This window comes from Cryptotermes secundus, unplaced genomic scaffold, assembly GCF_002891405.2.
Source record: "Cryptotermes secundus unplaced genomic scaffold, Csec_1.0 scaffold546, whole genome shotgun sequence".
Lineage (NCBI taxonomy): Eukaryota > Metazoa > Arthropoda > Insecta > Blattodea > Kalotermitidae > Cryptotermes > Cryptotermes secundus.
In genome coordinates this window covers 338,743-358,218 of record NW_019734970.1, presented here as the reverse complement: position 1 = coordinate 358,218, position 19,476 = coordinate 338,743, and the positions used below count along the sequence as shown (strand labels likewise).

At 43.3% G+C, this 19,476-nt stretch overlaps 2 non-coding genes across 2 annotated transcripts; one reads left to right on the top strand and one right to left on the bottom strand.

Annotated features, from left to right (window-relative positions):
* Positions 1-6,113: 6,113 nt before the first annotated feature.
* On the bottom strand, positions 6,114-6,185 carry Trnae-cuc. The gene has a single exon. It is a non-coding gene; the product is annotated as a tRNA-Glu (tRNA).
* Positions 6,186-6,564: 379 nt separating this feature from the next.
* On the top strand, positions 6,565-6,636 carry Trnad-guc. The gene has a single exon. It is a non-coding gene; the product is annotated as a tRNA-Asp (tRNA).
* The last annotated feature ends 12,840 nt before the right edge of the window (positions 6,637-19,476 follow it).

Below are 19,476 nucleotides of genomic sequence, written 5' to 3'. Positions count from 1 at the left end.
AATATGAGCCTCTCACAGAGCGGCAGAGTGCAGCGTGGTTAAGCCCAAAGAAGCCGAAACCAAAAAAAGAAAATTGCGCATGCAAAAGAGTCGAGTAAAGACACTGTCAACCGTTTGCTTCGATTCCAAAGGAATTTCTGCCAGAAGGTCAGACAGCGAATTCTGATTATTATCTCGGAGTCCTCAATCGTTTGTGGGCGAGAATTCTTCGAATTCGACCTGAATATCGAGAGGAAGGTTCCTGGTCGTTCCTCCACGACAATGCCCCACCCCACAAATCGAAGATTGTGCGCGATTTTTTGGCCAGAAAAGGGATCACAGTCCTTGCTCATCCTCCGTATTCGCCAAATTTGGCTCCAGCAGATTTCTGGTTGTCCCCAAAAGTTAAGTTGGCGATGAAAGGAGACCATCACGACACCATCCAGGAAATCCAAAGGGAATGTACCGCAGTTTTAATTGCGATTCCACAAAAGGAGTACAGTGACTGTTTTCGAAAACGTTTCAATCGATTCCAGCTATGTATTGATTCAGAAGGAGACTATTTTGAATAAAAAGAGTGAAATTTTGAAAATAATTCACGTCTTATATTTTTAACGAACACAGTCCTAACAGAACCTGGACACACTGTGTATATATTCAGGCAAAAGAAAAGGTAAAGATATCCCTGTAACAGGCCGTGGAGGCCCATAGGATTGTGAGATGTCGAGGCACCCACATTTTCTAGACACTCGGCTCACAGATAGCGGTGAGGGTGTCAACCTTACGCGCCGGCCGGCCTTTACCCCCACGAAGATTCCTGGTACTCATTTCTGTTAGAGGCTGAATTGACCCCAGGGTCATAGTGCGGCTAGAAGGATTAGGACAATTGAAAAATTCCAATGAGCTAAAAGGGAATCGAAGCGTCGACCTTCCGGCTTGTAGCATAGTGGCTCAACCAACTGCGCTACCGTGTGTCCCCATATTCATTAAAATAATAAACTTAAGTCATGGCTCTGTGCTCCTCTCATCTGGAAAAGAAAAGGTTTTCGACAAAGCTTGCTTATGAAAAAGGAAAGTTGCTCGCAGATAGATCCTAAAGGGTCTTTACGATTGTGTATAACATTCGGAATGACTGGGATATTGGATTTTGGGTCCAAGGAATTCAACAGGGTACGAGCATGTGTCTCCCCACCTTGTCTGAGGAGTGAAAGAGATCCAGTTTCCGAAACGTTGTGTTCCCTAATTTGAAGAATGCCGGACGATGGACAAAGTCCAGGCCCCAGTATTCGAGAGCGTTCGTCACAAATATCTCACCTCTGCTTTTCTTCTTCTGGAAACGGAGCGTCGTGGTTACCGCTATCTGGTTCATCACAGAACAACAGAAACGTATTATCTTTGAGCCACAACTTGACAGATAACAACAGTCAGTGGCCACGTGATATGGCACTCAGATACAAAATACTGACAGACATTTTATAAACTTTCGTACAGCGACGGGCTATGGGCTGGATGATCCGTGTTCGATTCCCGACAGTACAAGATTTGTTCTCTTCTCCATAGCGTCGAGACCGACTCTGGGGCCCACCCAGCCTTCTGTCCAATAGGTACAAAAGGTTCTTTCCCCAAGGGTAAAGCGGCCGGACCGTGAAGCTGACCATTCCCATCTACTGCCGAGGTCAAGAAAGTGGAACTATACCTCCATTCCCTCATATGTCTTCATGGCATAATGTTTAACTAATTAAGCACAGGGACAATTTTACCTTCCTTTATCCTTTACTGATTGCTATTATTTAGACGTGACAGACTCTGTGGTCTAGTGGTCAGAGTTACTGGCTACAGATCCAGAGGTCCGGGTTCAATTCACGGCGCTATTCAGATTTTCTGAGAAGTAGTGAGTCTGGAACGGGGTCCACTCAGCCTCATGAGGATAATTGACCTGTCTTTTTTTTTTCCTTGGCACTACGGCCCCAGTGGGCCTAGGCCTACCTCCATGAACTTCTCCGTTCACTTCGGTTTTTCTAGATCTTAGACATACAGTAGGACTCCTTGGGCGGGTGATCAGCCCGTCGCAAGGCCTCTACCTGTACACAAACACAGAAAAACGCACACAAACATCCATGCCATTAGTGGGATTGGAACCCACGATCCCGGCTTCCGAGCGAGCGAAGACAGTGCATGCCTTAGACCGCTCGGCTACCGTGACCGGAAATTGACCTGTCTAGAAAACCGAAATTAACAGCCTTGGGTATTCGTTGCGCTGACCACTCGACACCCTCAATCCACTAAAGTTGGCGCTAACTTCACCGACAGTCGGCGGTCGCTCTGTCGGTACAGTTCGCTTGCGGACTAAAACCACAGAGTTTGTTATTTAGACATTACCACTACACTTTCTTACCATGCACACTTTGAAGTCTTCCTCTGCAATCTTCTACACAAACTTGCACTGTTCTGAATGGTGTCATCTGTAACAGATGGGGTGAAATACACAATTTCCATCTACGGTTACAGTTATCACAGATAACCTCTCCACTGGTCCATTGTTTTATGTATATAAAGTCACAATTTCGCTAAGCATGTACACGTCAGCACTTCTCTCCATCCCGTAACTATTGCTACAGCTATTTGCTCGAGGCGGGATCGGCACGCCTTAGGCTTGCTTGCATAATGATAAAATCTCGTCTGCAGTATTTGGCTGTCTGTTTTAATGTTTCATCTAGACTAGCCGGAAATTTCGTTGACATTCTGTGAGGAATAATTTATTTCATGTCCTCATCCTTCGCCCTTTTTCTTCCTTTCTTACATTTATTTCCTTCTCTCCTCCTTTCTGCTTGAATCATGTTACGTCTTAACCGTCAGATGGCATCAGTTCGAACACAGAGCTGCCATCTGTGTAAGTACGTGAAAGCTACGGTATGGGAACAACGTGATATATGTGTAAGTGTACACGTAGTAAAATAAAAAACATAATCATTAATCGTCTCCTGTTAAGACTGTACAAAGAGTGGGTCTATTGTGCAGATTTTTATTAAATCTTGTATTACGGACGTACACAAAAAAATTCTGATATATTGGGTTTCTGGACTTTATCCATCGTCCTGGTTTTTAAGATAACAAATAAAACACGACGTTTCGGAAACTGGATCTGTTTCCATCCTCAGGTGAAGGAAAAGGGAAACCCTATTCTGTTGGGTCAATCACTGAGGCTAGCTCTTTCTAACGGACCCAACAGAATAGGTGTTTCCCTTTTCCTTCACCTGAGGACGGAAACAGATCCAGTTTCCGAAACGTCGTGTTTTTATTTGTTATCTTAAAAACCAGGACGATGGATAAAATCCAGAAACCCAATATATCAGTGTGTTATACACCATCGTCAGAATCCTATAGTAACTACAAAAAAAAATTGTTTGGCGAATTAATTTTGATCTTTATCGGTCGTGTATATTTCATGACAAATCAAATTAAATTTTGTATTTCTAAGAAGTGGTTCATCTTAAAAACAACCAATAAAAAATGTTAACGTCCGCAAGATCAGCAATTTTCATCTAGAACACCCCTGTTAGGGTATCTTAAGTTCATTTATTGTGTTATTAATTTTATGGCTGTATATTTGTATCTGCAACGAATGGACATAAGGATCAGTAAAATACACAATCAAAGATATTGGGAATATAGACCAATTATTCATTCCATGAAAATTCAAAAATGGAAGAAAAGAGGGAAGACACAGACTGAGATAGTTGGAAGATGTAGAGAATGATTTGCGAGATGGAACAAAGGAAATAAGGGGAAGAAAGTGCATCTGTCGCAAAGAAACCGAAGGTTCTCAGAGGACCGCTGAGCGAGTAAGTAAGGACCCCACAGGAGTGCAACTTTTCGTTCTTGTTTAGAACGACTATTAAAGAAATATCTACGAGGTATACGTTATTTAATAGGCGCACAACTATAGCGTGCATCGGACGCGTTTCGCCCGTGCTTTATTCCTATGAATCTTGGAAGCTTAGGACTAGGGCTGCTGCTGGAACCGAAAAAGTCAAGATGTTGTATTCAATTCATCTGGTTTGACTGTGCAGTTGGCCTTTAGAATCTTCATGGGGTGCAATGCAAGGAGGGATTTCTTTCTATTCACAAGAATTAACTGGCCTGACACAAGAAGACTGTTCCCCAGATGGCTGGCTGCATGGCTTTTTATTTGCCGGCTGGTGTGTGTGTGTGTGTGTGTGTGTATGTATGCATGCATGTGTGAGAAAACTGCCGCCTTGATGCAAGATGTTGAATAGATGCCTGCCAGAAGTATCGTCAGCCTGCCTTGTCAGATGGCAACCGATTTGTCTGTTGTTATGGAATGAGAGTAAAGAACAGAATTGTCACAGATGTTTAAAATTTGTGAAAGAAGTTTTTGGTCTTGCTTTCCATTGTTGCCAAAGCCATAATATAATGTCGAAACAAAAAAAATGTGGAAGTATTCAGAAAAATCAATTACCGTAAACAATTTACCGTCTACTGAGAATATTTTTACATAAATGTTGACCCCTTCAACACGAAATGTTTATTCTGTAAGTAAATGTTGTGATGTTTCGTGTAGAGAGTATAAAGCGAACGCGTGATGGATATGTCATATGTGTTAAATGCTTCATTTTCCAGACCTAATAATGGATTTAGGTTAATATTTTTACGTGCTGTGCAGACTAAAAGGTGTACGTCAAGTTGAAATAATAAATTATATAACTTAATTATTTGTCCTTAAAATTTGTAATCCACTTCTTACTAGAACGTCAATTTTCACTGGCCACATAAAACCTGAATTCTAGGTGTTTTCGACATTTCAGCTACGAACCTAAATGTAACCATTTCGAATTTTCGTCGGCTGTGCGAGTGCTGTACGTTCCTTTAACAGTTTTAGCCCTTTTTTCTCTCTCTCTCCTACAAAATGTCATTTTTAAAAACATGAAAATCGACCTTGGCTCTGTGAACAGATACTTGACACTTGCAGTATTAAACCAGGCCAAAACGCCTCAGATATTCTCCTGGTTAGGGTCAGATTTGAGAAAAAGATCATTAATATTTGGTGTATAGCGAATGCAGTATAGTAAATGAAAGACTTGGGTTCGTTTCCCGGCAAGAACGCTCACATAATCGGTTCCCACTATTAAGTAAATTAGTCAAATTTGCATACAGCATTTTGCGTAAAGAGTAAAATGAGTGTAGCCCAATGCTAAATACTGAGCTCTGCCACTTATGCCCAAGTCAGGTACATGTGGAATATTACCTCATGTCAATCTTTCGTGGCCACTCTGTGTGCTGTAAGTGCGGTATACCATTTGGTCTCACATTGGGCCTACAGTTTAAACAGAACTGTCGCATACTTTCGTACTGCAAACTGCGTGCCCGCTTCAGGACAGCTGCTTATTAATAAGCCAAAGCTCACGAGGACGTGTAAAGGAGGCAGAATTTGTAGTAATGTCACGTGTTGGGTATGTCACGCGACAAGTAAATTCACGTGGGTCTCGGATTCAGCGAATCTTTATTGGGCACTCACACTTATACACCATACAATTATTGTCGCCTGTGGTATCACTTGACTTCTGGCGACTACGTTCCGACTGTGCTGTATGAAGGCTGGGTTCCAACTGCTGTCTGCGGCGGCTGTCCCAAGACTGCGTCCTTCGGCGGCTATTTCCAGACTGTCTTATCGAGTGTATTGCCTTCTTATATATCTGCTGCCGTTGCTATGCATTGTACTTTCTGTTGTAACCGTGGAGACTCCTGTTAAAATTACAATACCGCTATTGTTATTTCCTACGCAACGGTCTGTTCTACCGTTTCCATGGAAGTATCTCTTCTGGGCTCCGAACATTTGACAGTATTATTTTATAGTCATAAATTTTACATCATGGTTCTCCTATGAAAGCACCGAGTTCATTTGAAAAATAGACAAATGTTAATTCTTGGATTTTATCTTTATCTTCCAAGTCCATATAAACAAATTATCTAGGTGTACCAACTATTCTTTTTTGTTGGATGAAAATTGCAGTAAAAGATGTGTCACTGAGGAATTAAGAACTAAAATAGAAATTATTACTATTTATTATTCATTAATAAATCCTTCATAAAGAGGTAGTTGGGGGAAAAAAAAATTCCGGTACCGGGAATCGAACCCGAGCCTCCTGGGTGAGAGCCAGGTATCCTAACCACTAGACCATACCGGATATACTGTAATATGCAACTGTTCGATATATATGTGGCAGCTTACTTTCCTTAGCTTTCATTCCTTTTTCCTTTTTCACATTATATCAAAATTTGGACTTCATTTATTTGTAGAATTATAATCCGTTCTAGTATTGAAACTTTATCGATCATGTATTTTAATGTGAAAGTAATGGAGATTATAGTGTAATTTTAGTGTTGTATTGATCCAGAATGGCACTGAGTCGAAACCATATGTTAAGCTATATGGATTCTTGCATATTTATACGCCACATTTACATATAGTGGCACGGTCACAATCATGGAAGAACATGTTAAAATTGTGGACATAATAATCGTGATTACTATGAGAATAAAACAATCGCAGTTTGTTTAACGAAGTCCTCGGTAGTATAGTGGTTAGTATCCCCGCCTGTCACGCGGGAGACCGGGGTTCGATTCCCCGCCGGGGAGAATTTTTTTTTTTATTATATGTTATAGCATTTTTTGCAGTATCCATATTGTTTTCATTTGTTTCAGACCAAACATATAAATAAAACAGTTTTATTTTGCAAACTGGCAGAACCTTCTGAGGAAGGCCATGGCTCAAAATGGGCTCTTTTTCCGATTATTATTATTATGCTGCCAACGCGGTGGGTAAAGTTCTCGACATATTTGCAATCAGAACACTTTCTGTGAATCACATTTAACCTAAAATTGTTAATAACATTTGTTCATACTCCAATGTTCTGTGTATGTACGTGTACATGTATTGTTTTTCTCACCACATAATGGCATAACCATTGGAAATTTACTTATTTTATTTTCCTAGCCTGTCAATGCTAACTTTATTCTTTTTTAAAATATTATTAATTTATTGCCATTATATAGACTCTTATATTTTGCATTCTATATTTTTAATTTTTGTGTATTTCTGTATACTTGTGCCAACTTTGTAATTGGCCTCTGTGCTGTTAAGTTTGCACGTAAATAAACATGAATTGAATGGATTAAATTGAATTATTTCATCACAGATATAGTGACTTTTCAAATAAATTACGTATTTAGCGATATTCGGGAATTTGAGAGTGATAGGCGTCAACTATTTCTGCAATACTTACACGCTGTGTCTCCAGCAAGTCAGACTTTTATGTGGCAAGTACTATTTTATCTCTTGGGGCTTATACCAGGGTGTAAGGGATTATCCCTGATACCGCTGCTGCAAATGATATAAGCATGTTGTGTTTTGCGTTTGTCTGTATGATTTTAACGTAGAACTGAAGCTACACAGTATAATCGGACCGTAACAATAAACGAACGTTACCTTGGATACAATAGCGGTCCCATACTCACGGCCTCTTGGATGACCTTTCCCAGTAAAATCGTGTTTCCTACCCTCACCACGAACGGCGCTCTTGGTCTATCCGTGACCATTTCCTGTATTATCTTGGGTATCAAGGCAAAACATCTCACTCCATCTTTCACGATTTCTCCTTGAATTTCAAGAAAGAAAACCACAGTATTCTATTATTAGACAGTTTACGTACTGACAGAATTGTCATGGAAATTTCCCTAAATACAAAATATTTTATAGACTTCTCCATGTTAGTCGTTCCCAACCCCCTCTCTGAACATGTGAAAGTTGCTTTTATGGACAGGACATAACAAGGATTTACTTCTGGACATGAGAGTACCAGAGTGAAAATTCATTTCCAGAATAACTTCACGCTATGAATACGTTTAGTAATCGTTTGGCATTTTCTTATTTAAGTATATTTCGCGTATAAATCGTATTTCAAATCCAATAAAACGTTCTCTAGACAGCAAATTCACGTCATCGAAAAGGTACCCCTTTTTGAGTAAAAGGTAGAGGTATCCCTGTAACAGGCCGTGAAGGCCCATAGGGTTGTGAGACGTTGAGGCTCCCACGTTTTCTAGACAGTCGGCTCACAGATGGCGGTGAGATCAGCCTTACGCGCTGGCCGCCCTTTACCCCCAGAAAGATTCCCGGTACTCATTTCTGTTAGAGGCTGAGTCGATCCGAGGGCCATAGTACGGCTGGAAGGATTAGGTAAATTGAAAAATCTAATGACTTCATCGGGAATCAAACCCGCGACCATCCTGTTTGTAGCATAGTGCCTCAACCAACTATGCTACCGCGTGCTCCTGTTTATGACGTACTCAGCCTAAATGAAAAGTTAAATCTGTCCCTGAACTTAAACTCGACGCCTTGAAAGTGTATGGAGCCGGTACAACTCAGTCGGTATAGTGACTAGGATACACACTGGACGACCAAGGAGCTGAGGTTCGATTGTTGGTAGGGGAAAAATATTTTTCTCTACTCCACAGCGTCCAGACCGTTCTATCCAATGGATGCTCAGGGCGTGAAGCCGACCACTCAGCTCTGTCTAGTGCTTCAATTAATAAGCTTAGGAATACCGTATTTACGCATGTATAGGCCGCAGCACAATTTTCAGACAGAAATTATAGAAAAAATAATTTTCTTGGAATATTATTTCAGGAGTATTACACCCTGTATTACTAATTATTAATATATTTTTTTTAAATGAAGTGTGATTTCGAATATTTCGAATATAAGCCGCACCCCAGTTTTCCTCTTGAATTTTTGGCAAAAAACGTGCGGCCTATACATGCGTAAATACGGTAAGTTTACCTCTACCTTTACTTTACGCCGAACAGAGGTTAAACCTCGTCTAGACCTCAAGGAAGAACCCTCAGTGGTATCCGTTAAATAGCAGGCTGGCTGTGCTGCACAGCTGGCCCGGATACTGCGGTGCCGAAGAGAAATATCTCTTTGCCCATGCTTAGAATCAAACTTCGGCTGTCACGTCCGTAAGCAGTCAGCTTCACGTTCCGGACGGTTTTCTCCTGAAGTAAGCACACTTGTACCTTAGCTAGGAGGCTTGTTTGGAGTGAAGCAGTTCGGGCATTGCTTTACTTCATACGCCGTGACGAGAAGGAATTTTATGTGGACGTAAAGTGTTAACTGTTCCTTTAGAATGATTTATTCTACATTTCCAACGTTCATAGATGATATTTCGCATTACGAAAGCGACTTTTATTGCTGTCCATTATTTAGTACGCCAATAAACAGTAACAGTTTTACATAAGCCTTTTATAGCTATTGTGTGTTCATAGAGACTGGTGGTTTAGAAAACTATGAAATCACTTACGAGACTATGGGACCAAAGAAATAAGCTGTAGGGATCCAAAAACCGATTGGCTCAAGCGATAAAGCTTCTGACTTCTGAGGTTCGAACCTCAGCCAGAGCACAAACATAGTGAAGTTTGTCGTCGCTTTCCTCAGTCCCTCCAGACGAATACCGGAGTAGTGTATTAAAATTAGGCCACGACCGCTTCGTTCTTCATCCATTCCAGTTCCTTATTCAAAACCATCCAACCATTCGATGCTGGTATATTCTGAATTTTTTACTTAATTAAGCCCCATGCAAAAATGACGTATGGGGAGTGGAGGCATATCTTCATGTATTCTTAACCTCGGAACTAAGTAGAGGTAAGTGATCTACTTCACGTTCCGGCCGCTTTACTGACCCCCGGGAAATGCCTTCTGTATCCATTTGATAGGAAACTGGGTGGACTCCGTAGCAATGGGGAAGAGTCTCAGACCCTTCTGGGACTCGAACGCCGATTCCACGGTCTTCAAGCCCGTAGCCTAATCAGTATATTGACTAACCTGCAGGTAGATATGCTGACGTTCTCCCATCAGGGATAGAGCGACCGGAGCATGAATCTTAACACCTCCATCTTGAGCCGAGGTCTATGACGCGACGCGCTTAGAAACACAGTGTACCTACAAAAACAAGAAAACAAACTCCGTGGTTTTACTCCGCAAGCGAACTATACCGACTGAGCGACCGCCGCTTCTCGGCGAAGTTAGTGCCAACTTTAGGGGATAGAGGGTGTCACGTGGTCAGTGCAACGTATCTCCACGGCCGTTAATTTCGGTTTTCTAGGCCGGAGCCGCTGTTTCCTTGAAATAGCTCCTCAGTTATCCTCATATGAGGCTGAATGGACCCAGTTTCAGACCCACTACTTCTCAGAAAATCTGGTAACGCCGGGAATCGAACCCAGGAACTCTGACCACTAGACCGCAGAGGCGGTCACAGTATAGTTTTAACAGCGTCGTTAAATAAACAATAAAGAGAACTAAGTAACGGTGAGATGCCCAGAAGAAGCGCAATTTAAACACGGCGGATTAGAACACACCGGGTTAAAAGTATACGGTTCCCATAGCAACCGCCTTTACATACGAAATGTAAAAACAAATGAATGGCCCATTCAGCGACGCATCCTGTTGAATGGGAGGAAGTCAGTCAGTAGAGCTGTGTTTTTTTCTGGCCTAACCCATCCGGTGGTTACGCGCCGTGGCACTATACCATGTTTTTTCTCTACAGTCACTGGACATGTTACACCCCTCCCCGTCATACCGACATTGTTAAAGAGCAAGCGCTGTGAATATCCTCCCTCTCCCCCCTCTCTCTTCCTTCTTCTAAACACTGTAATCATTTCTCACTGCAAATTGACAATGCCAGTGGCGGATTTCGCTTATCTGTGGATGTTAACTTAGGAATGTCACAAGTATACGTCATCTGCTATTGGAATGAGGATACGTCATCGTCAGTTAGTGACGTAGGCGGTTACGTCATCTTTAGAAAGTTACCAGATTCTGTTTTCTGATTCGTCGTCGATGAGTGGTGTAGGCGGCTACGTCATGGTTAGAAAATTTAAAATATTGTGACGTTGATGGCGCAACAGGAAGTGGGGTCACGTGAACTCTGCGGTCTCGCGAGTGATGTCACATACCCCCACTCCTTATATCATTACGCAACGCTCGGTAAACACCCCTCCACCGCGGTGACGTTATAGGGGACACCGCGGTTACTACACAGCAATAAACAACTCTCGGCAGCGTTGCCCAGCAACGCCTGTAATCACGGCGATTACGCAACAGGGAAGCGAGGTACGTTTTCCGCTGTCTGGTGTCTTCGGTGGCAAAACACGTTACAGTATTTTTCAACATACTTCCTATATTTCATATGTTGGTGTGAAGTTTAAAGAAACTTACACATTCTTTTCTTCTATAAATTTGCCTACACAAGTCGTGACGCATCCTGCTTCACAGAGCGGATGGGCTCTACTGGGATCTTACCGTACTGTAGCAGTAAAATTCTAGACTTGTATTCTGGAAATACTAGGCTCGAATCTTCTCCGGGACCCCTGCCAGTCAGACTAATGTTTTTCGTGGCTTCTCAGAGACCCTCCAGGCTATTTCCCCCAGAGTAAAGCGGAAGGAACGTGACGCTAACGCACTCACCTCTGTCTATTACCTCGCTTAGACCACGAACATTTCCTTCAGAGTCCTCTCCAATTTAATATTCACCAATATTCCTACAGTCTGACGCTATATAATGCTCAGATCCTTGCAGTGTCCTTAAATAAACCACAAACAATTGGTAGGTAAGTAAGTAAGTGAAGTTGCATCTGGTATAAAGAAGCAAGTAAAGCTATCCCCGAACCAGGCCATGAAGGCCCATAGGGTTGTGAGATGTTGAGGGTCCCACATTATCTAGACAATCGGCTCACAGATGGCGGTAAGGTTGTCAGCCTTACGCGCCGGCCTCCTTTACCCCCCAGGAAGATTCTTGATACTCGTTTCTGTTGCGGCTGAGGTGACCCCAGGGTCGTAGTGCGGCTGGAAGCATTAGGTAAATTGAAAAATCCAGCTCATCGGGGCTGGAACCCACGACCTCCCGGCTTGTAGCATAGTGCCTCAACAAACTAAGCTACCGCGGCCCCTGTACTTGACCACGCCATGAAAACGTATGGTGGAGTGGATGCATAGGTCCACGTTTTCTTGACCTCGGCACAAGTTGGAGGCTAGTAGTCAGCTACACCCCGGACACTTTACCCACGCAAAAAGAACCCCGGTACCCACTGGATAGGAGGTTGGGTGGACCTCGGCAGAATCAGTCTGGACAACTTGGAGAAGAGAAAATTCTTGACCCTACTGGGACTCGAACTGTGACCCCTCAGTCTTCCAACCTGTAGCCACTCGCTATACCAACTGCGCTATCCCGGCTCCCACACGAAAAGGTTGTCTCTTAAACTATTTAACAAAGTTTTCCAGAATATTCTCGGTTGTGACACTTTGTAGTCGCATAGATGGATAGCAACGTTTCGGAATAATATGCTGTCACCATCTTCACGGTCCTAGTGTGTAGGGTGCGGAGTCGGCTGGATTATATAACCAGGTTTGCAACGAACGTGGCTGACCGTCAGTCGCAATATGACTTGGACTTGGACTTGAACGTGGTCATTCGGACCCACAGGTGAAGTAGAAGGGTGCAACCTGGTCCGGGTCAACAGGAACGGCGAATAACATCCTGAAGATGGATGACCACAGTCGAAACCTCAAAAACTTGTAAAACGTTTTCCTCCGCAGAATTTATATCTCATGGAACCGAATGAGAAGACGGTAGGAAGAGACGAATAGGCGAGGATGTGGAAGGTGCCAATAGCAGCCTTTTTCAAGGTACTGCCCGCGCATTTGCCTGGAAACCGTGTAAATCTACGGTGAGACCTCTGTCGGAATAGCCGGTAACCTCATTCTAACCGAGCACTTCCGGAACAGACATTTACAGCTTTTCCGCTAAGCTAATCTGCTCAGTAGTTGAGGATGTTGTTTTGCAACTTTCGCAGCATAATTTCTCAGTTTTGACGTCAATAACAGGAGTCGAAAATATCCGTGAACCATAAAGAATTACAGTAACATAATCCGTAAGTGATAACTGGTCCACGTACCCGTACATCCGAAACTTTGAAGCAGTTTAGAAATTCACGGGCATTTGTGAAACCCGGTATAAACATCATCCTAACACATTTAAGTCATTATTATCAACAATACGAATATTGAGGTCCTGCAAATTTGTGAGGTGGAAGCAATACTAATGTGTCCTTTTTCTGAGGAGGGCCCTGAATGTTTGTATGAGTTAACGTCATAATTCTTTTATCCTAAGCAAGTGGTGGGTTAGAGGTAACACTAAACTTCATGCCAAGGTTGTGACAACGTCCTGTCCGTGTTTATCGCACGCCCTATGGATATAGATAAATGATTTGTACCATTTGTGGCGAAAAGAAAAAACAGACAAAGAAAGAAAAATTCTGATGTAATTTAAGAGAATATAAATTTAAAGTAGAAGTTTGAAAATATTTTGGAATTTTTTTTTGAACGCATAGTTTTAACAACGCTGTTAGTAGCTCAGTATATATGGTGTCGAATGGTAGGACAATCTGTAAATAATTATGTAAGATTTGAGGCTTTCACGGCGGTGACTATGAAGAAAGCAGTCTTCTGGGATTTGGCACCGTGTATATGTGGTGTTAACCGACGTTTCGGAGGAACGTATCGCCTCCAACTTCGGGGTAGAAGGAAAATATAAGAAATCCGCAAGCGAAGCAGTCTGCTTTTACCGGTTCTCACGGTCTCTTCGCTTACGGATTTCTTATATTTTTCCTTCTACCCCGAAGATGGAGGCGATATGTTTCTCCGAAACGTCGGTTAACACCACATATACACGGTGCCAAATCCCAGAAGACTGCTTTCTTCATGTAAATAATTAATTAGAATATATGCGAAAGGGAGCGGTTGTGGCCTAATTTGAGGTAATATCCCAGAATTTATCTGGAGGAACTGAGGTAAATCACATAAAACTCCCACCAGTATAGCCTGTGCCCCGATCGAGATTCGAACGGGGTACCTTTCGGTACACATGCCGGAAGCGATACCGCTTGAGCAAGTTTACGGTTTACTCACATTCACGTCGCTGTTGCATGTGAAATGGCTGGATCCACCACTAAAATTTAACAGCAGGTGGTTGCAAAGTGGGATGGTACGGTGGGAGCGGGGGGAGGTTAAGTTGAATCACATTAACATTTCTTTTTCCATCAATTAAATCGGAAATAATCGGAGGGTGTTGTCTGGATTCCTTTAGTCAGTCGCGTGCAGGTGGTTTTTTGTTCTTTCCGTGTGATATCCATGCTGGCTGACCACGCGGTCACCCCGTGCGTATCAGCGCACTCAGTAGGAACTTATCGCCTTGCTACACAAAATTCCACTTTCCGCCTAAGTGTTTCTCTTCTAAAAGAGCTCGGATATGTGATGTAGTGACCAAATGTTATTGTTGCTGATAGGGGTCTCCGCATTTTGATTGCCTGTAGCCCCAACAACTGCAATCCGGCCCTGTAAATTACAAATAAACTATGAAAATTGGGGGAGAAGGAACATTTTCTTCTGTGTTCATGGTGTGGTATTAATTACAAACAGGGACAAATTTGCCTTCTGTCATTCTGCGCAATATTCACGCCAGTTACTACAAATACTCTGATAAGCTTACAATGAAGCCTAAATGTCGTGTAGCAACAGTGAAGCCTGGAGTGCCCATCACAGCGGCCGCGCAGTCTAAGGTATGAACTGTCTTCGCTCGCTCGAACTCTGAGGTCGTGGGTTCGAATCCCACTCACGGCATGGACGCGTTCATTCTGTTTGTGTTGTGTTGCGGCCTTGTGACAGGCTGCTCCCCCGTCCAAAGAGTTCTACCGACTGTGTATGGAATTAAGAAACTGAAAAAGCGGCCAAGGTCCAACAAAGAGACAGTAGAGCCACAGGTAGGTAGGTAGGATTGGTAGGTAGGTACATACGTCTGTAGATGGGTGGGTAGGTGGGTGGATGGATAGATAGGCAGGCAGGTGGGTAGGTAGGTAGGTAGGTAGGTGGGTGGGTGGGTGGATGGATGGACAGATAAGGCAGGCAGGTGGGTGGGTGGATGGGTGAGTGAATGGACAGATAAATAGTCAGGTAGGTAGGTAGGTAGGTAGGTGGATGGATGGATGATGCATGGACAGATAGATAGGTAGGCAGGCAAGTAGGTAGGTGGGTGAGTGGTTGAATGGATGGAATACTTACATCTATCTTCTACATGTGCTCTCTGTGTTCTATACGTTTGATTGACTCTCAAGTTCGTCTAGTGAAGGCAACAAATCTACTGCTCTAAAGTTAAGTTTTATACTGACGTGACACTCTATAAAATTAGAAGTTATTAGACGTTTTTACGAAATGAAAAATAACAAATTATGTGGAGATCATATCTGTCGGTCTGTCCGTCTTTCCTGGCTGTTTTTCAGCTAGTAAGAACACTTAAATAAAAAAAATGTATTTATTCGATACGTGAGAGTTTCACGTTTCAGCCAAATTGGCCCATAACGAAGTCCACTTTTCTTACTGTAATGCGTGGATAAAGAGGACACAACTCATCTTAATAAAGCACACTGTCCGCCATGTGGAGTTCTGTGTTGGCTACTGCATTGCGGAGTCAGGATAGCTCACTCAGTGCAGTGACAAATCTACTGCCTGGATGACCAGCTAATCGAGTTCGATTTACGTTATTTCTTCTCCACAACGTCCAGACCGGTTCTGGAGCCCACCCACAGGTGCACTCTATTCTTAGGAATAAAGCAAACGGAGCGTGAAGCTGACCACTTATTTCCATCTGTTACCGAGGTTAGAAATGCGTGAACCGATGGGGCTGGTCTAGCGGTTTGAATCTCAGCTAAAAAAAGGCTATTTTGACTGAGGTTTCCATGGTAACGTAATAATTATAGGCCTACTCTGTAGGCAATATTCAGTGTTATTGAAAGTCGTGGTAGACATAATTGCGACTTTATACGGAGGGGAAATTAAAAAATTCAGACTTTTTCCCTAATCGTCTGGGGCGACAGGGGGGAGTATAAACATTTAGTGCGCTAAAAGAAATTTGATGTTGAACGAACCCCTGAGCCGTAGTCTCATACGTTGTGTCTCCGGCTCCGGGAGGTTCACGAACCATAGTTTAAGAACCAGATATTTAAAGGCTGTTTAATAATGCTGGCAGTGGCATATTTCATTCAATGTAAATTAAGCCTAAAAGGTTTCGATCCTAATACGGGCTGCAGGCTACAGCATTGATCACGGCCAACGAGACGCTTGTATCATGAAGTAAACTGCATCACAGACAACTGACTTCTGACGTGTAGTGCCCATGTGACCAGTTACAGGTTTCTCTTAGATACGAAAAAGAACCAGTGCATTTGTTGCGGTATCTACAGGTTCTCCCGTCCTTGGGCACAGGCTGTCAGTTATGTGGCTATTAACCGACCATTTCCTGGTAAACTTAAAAAATAGTGCTCATTTTACTATGAATAATGGCCTTAGGGGCACGCGGTAGTGTAGTTGGTTGAGGCACTATGCTAAAAGCAGGAAGGTCGCGGGTTCGAGTCCCGATGGGGTGGATTTTCTTCAATTGACCTAATCATTCCAGCCGCACTATGGCCATGAGGTCGACCACGCTTCTAACAGAAATGAGCACCAGCAATCTTCCTGGGGGTTAAAGGGCGGCCGGCGCGTAAGGCTGACAACCTCACCGCCATCTGTGAGCCGATTGTCTAGAAAATGTGGGAGCCTCGACTTCTCACAGTCCTATGGGCCCTCACGGCAAGTTACAGGATAGCTTTACCTTTTTTTATACCGGGCATGTTAGTGGAGCATCCAGTCTGTAAATCTGTATTTTCGACAGTTCCTGGCTAGTGCCGTGGTAGGGCCTTAAAATAGGCCACAACTCTAAGGCCCTAAGGATAAAAAAAGTAGATCTGTCCCTGTGCTTAACTAAGCAGTATGCCATGAAGGCGTATGGAGGAATGGATGTATAGCTACACCATTCTTGACCTCGGGACTAGCTGGAGGTGAGTGGTCAGCTTCACGTCCCGGCCGCTTCATTTCCAGCGAAAAAGCTCCCAGTACTCATTGGGTAGAAGGCTGGGTATGCCCCAGAACCAGTCTGAACGCGCTATGGGGTAAAGAAAAATGTTACCTCTGCCCGGGATCCAACCCCGGCCGTTCAGCCCACCCGTCACTATGCCGACTGAGCTGTCCCGACTCGTAACCCCTGTTTCTAATGTCCCACCTCATTCGTCGCTAAATCACCTGTTTTGTAACCTAGATGACAACTTTATCTCGCGTCGCAGCTGTTTCAAAATATCCCCTCCCTCCTAAGAGTAAGAACAGTTTCCAAGTCACCTGATTTCCGTTCACTGTTAGGGTTAAAAATACGTGGAGTTAGCCTGTAATACCTCCTCTGCCCCATACGTCTTCATGGCGTGCAGCGCGTAGGAACACGGATAAGTTTGCTGTTTCTACCTTCAGCTATATTGGAACTGCGCTAACACGCCACTGCCTTCCTGAACGTGTACGTTATTTCGTAATTACACGCTGTTTAAAACCGAATGACGTGCGTTAGCAGTTCTCAGGTAGTTTCATCACTCACAGTCAAACACAACAGGAACGCTGTTATCGAGTCCATGGACACTTGTCTGTAAATTTACAATTTTTATGGAAAAACACAAGCTTCTTATCTAGGAATGGAAAGTTTCTAAATGCCACCTTGACACGGTGAGCACGGGCATTGAATTTGTTTGAAAGCATGTAACTTGAGGCTTGTTCCACAACAATCTGTGAGTCGTGAACCCACAAAGGCACGCCCTTGTGATTCTTTGTACTGTGGGTGACGCTTCTAGCATCTTGACTATATGAGGGAAGTGGTTGTGGCCTATACGAGGTACAATCCAGAATTTGCCAAGAAGGACTGAGAAAACCATGCATAACCTGTCAGGATAACCGGATGATCTGGAAGAGATTAGAACCAAGCTCCTCCATAAGTTTGGATCATGGCCCCTAGATCACCCTGTTCCGTTCCTTGAGTTTCATTTTACGAGATCATCTGCAATATTCAGGCGACATTGCTCACGTTCAGTTTCGTTTAACAAAAATCCAGTCTCTTTGTAAGTACTGTACATGTCGTATAATCATCCATTACCGAGCTAGTTGGGTCAAGCAGTAAGTCTTCTAACTTTCCTCTGGGAAGTACCCGTTTTCGAATCTGACTGTCCAAGGAATTCTGGGGTAAAAATAAAAAAGAGCAAAGCTGTCCCTGTAACAGGTCGCGGAGGCCCATAGGCTTGTGAGACGTCGGGGCTCCCACACTTTCAGGAAAATCGGCTCACAGATGGCGGTGAGGTTGTTAGTCTTAAGCGACGGCCGCGCCTTACCCCCAGGAAGATTCCTGGTACTAATTTCTGTAAGAGGCTGAGTTGAAAAATCAAGTGATCTCATCGGGAATGGAACCCGCCACTTTCAGCATTGTGCCTCACCCAACTACATTACCGCGTGCCCCCTATTCAGGGGATAGTACTTTGAATTATGCCACCTCGTCCTTCCACGCCCTTTAAAACCAATTACTGACCGGTAGTCAGTCACTACACACAGTCACGACACAGCCTTGCTTCGTTAATAACGGAAATTTTATTGATGAAGCGTCACAGTTTATTTGAAGTGACACAGAAACTGGCCGTTTCTTACATTGAAACATTGAAGTATCCAGAGCAGAGACTGCGCCATACCTTAGGCGGCTAGTCGCTGGCTTCCCACCGCGGCGGCCCGGGTTGGAGCCCGATTTGTGGTGGACAGAGTGGCGCTGGGTAGGTTTTCTGCGCGTACTTCGGTTTCACCTGCCCATCTTAATTCCACCAATTGCTCCACAATCTCTTAACATCTAGGGCTGGTACAATAGGTCAGTTTTGGTTGCAGTATCAAGTCGACTGTTTCACCCCTCTAAGAACGAAAAAATTTCAAAGTACAAATGGCTTGAGTTGTTGATCGATAAATCTTGTTCGTATTAGAGTTAACGTAAACAAATGGAACGGTGCATTTTAGTATTTGAGAAGGTTCAGACCTTCGTATCAGCAATTCACTCATTCCTTGGGATGACAGTTGATCAAGAAATTCACTCACCATTTTGCGGAGTCAAATCGTGCCCTCTGCGAACAGGAACTCTATTCAGAATTACTTCAGTCTCACCCAACCTTCACATTTGTTACCTTCTGCAATCCTTGCCTCGTAGGTATGTCGATTTCTTTCCAGTGACAATTTCCTTGAGGTTTCTACCAGTATTTCTGTATACGTAATTTCTCATTATATGAATAGCCTTCATGCTACATGTACTGCTCATACCACTCACCTTGTCTCAGTGACCCTAACCTGTACCCTATTTTTTTTAACTGCTATGCATACGGGCAAAGTTATCAAAATTCGCATTTGCTGGGGCATTACATGTTTTGTCTAGAGGCGAAAACCGAACATTGGGGACAGGCAAACATGGATTTGGAAAAATAAAGTCTAAAACTATA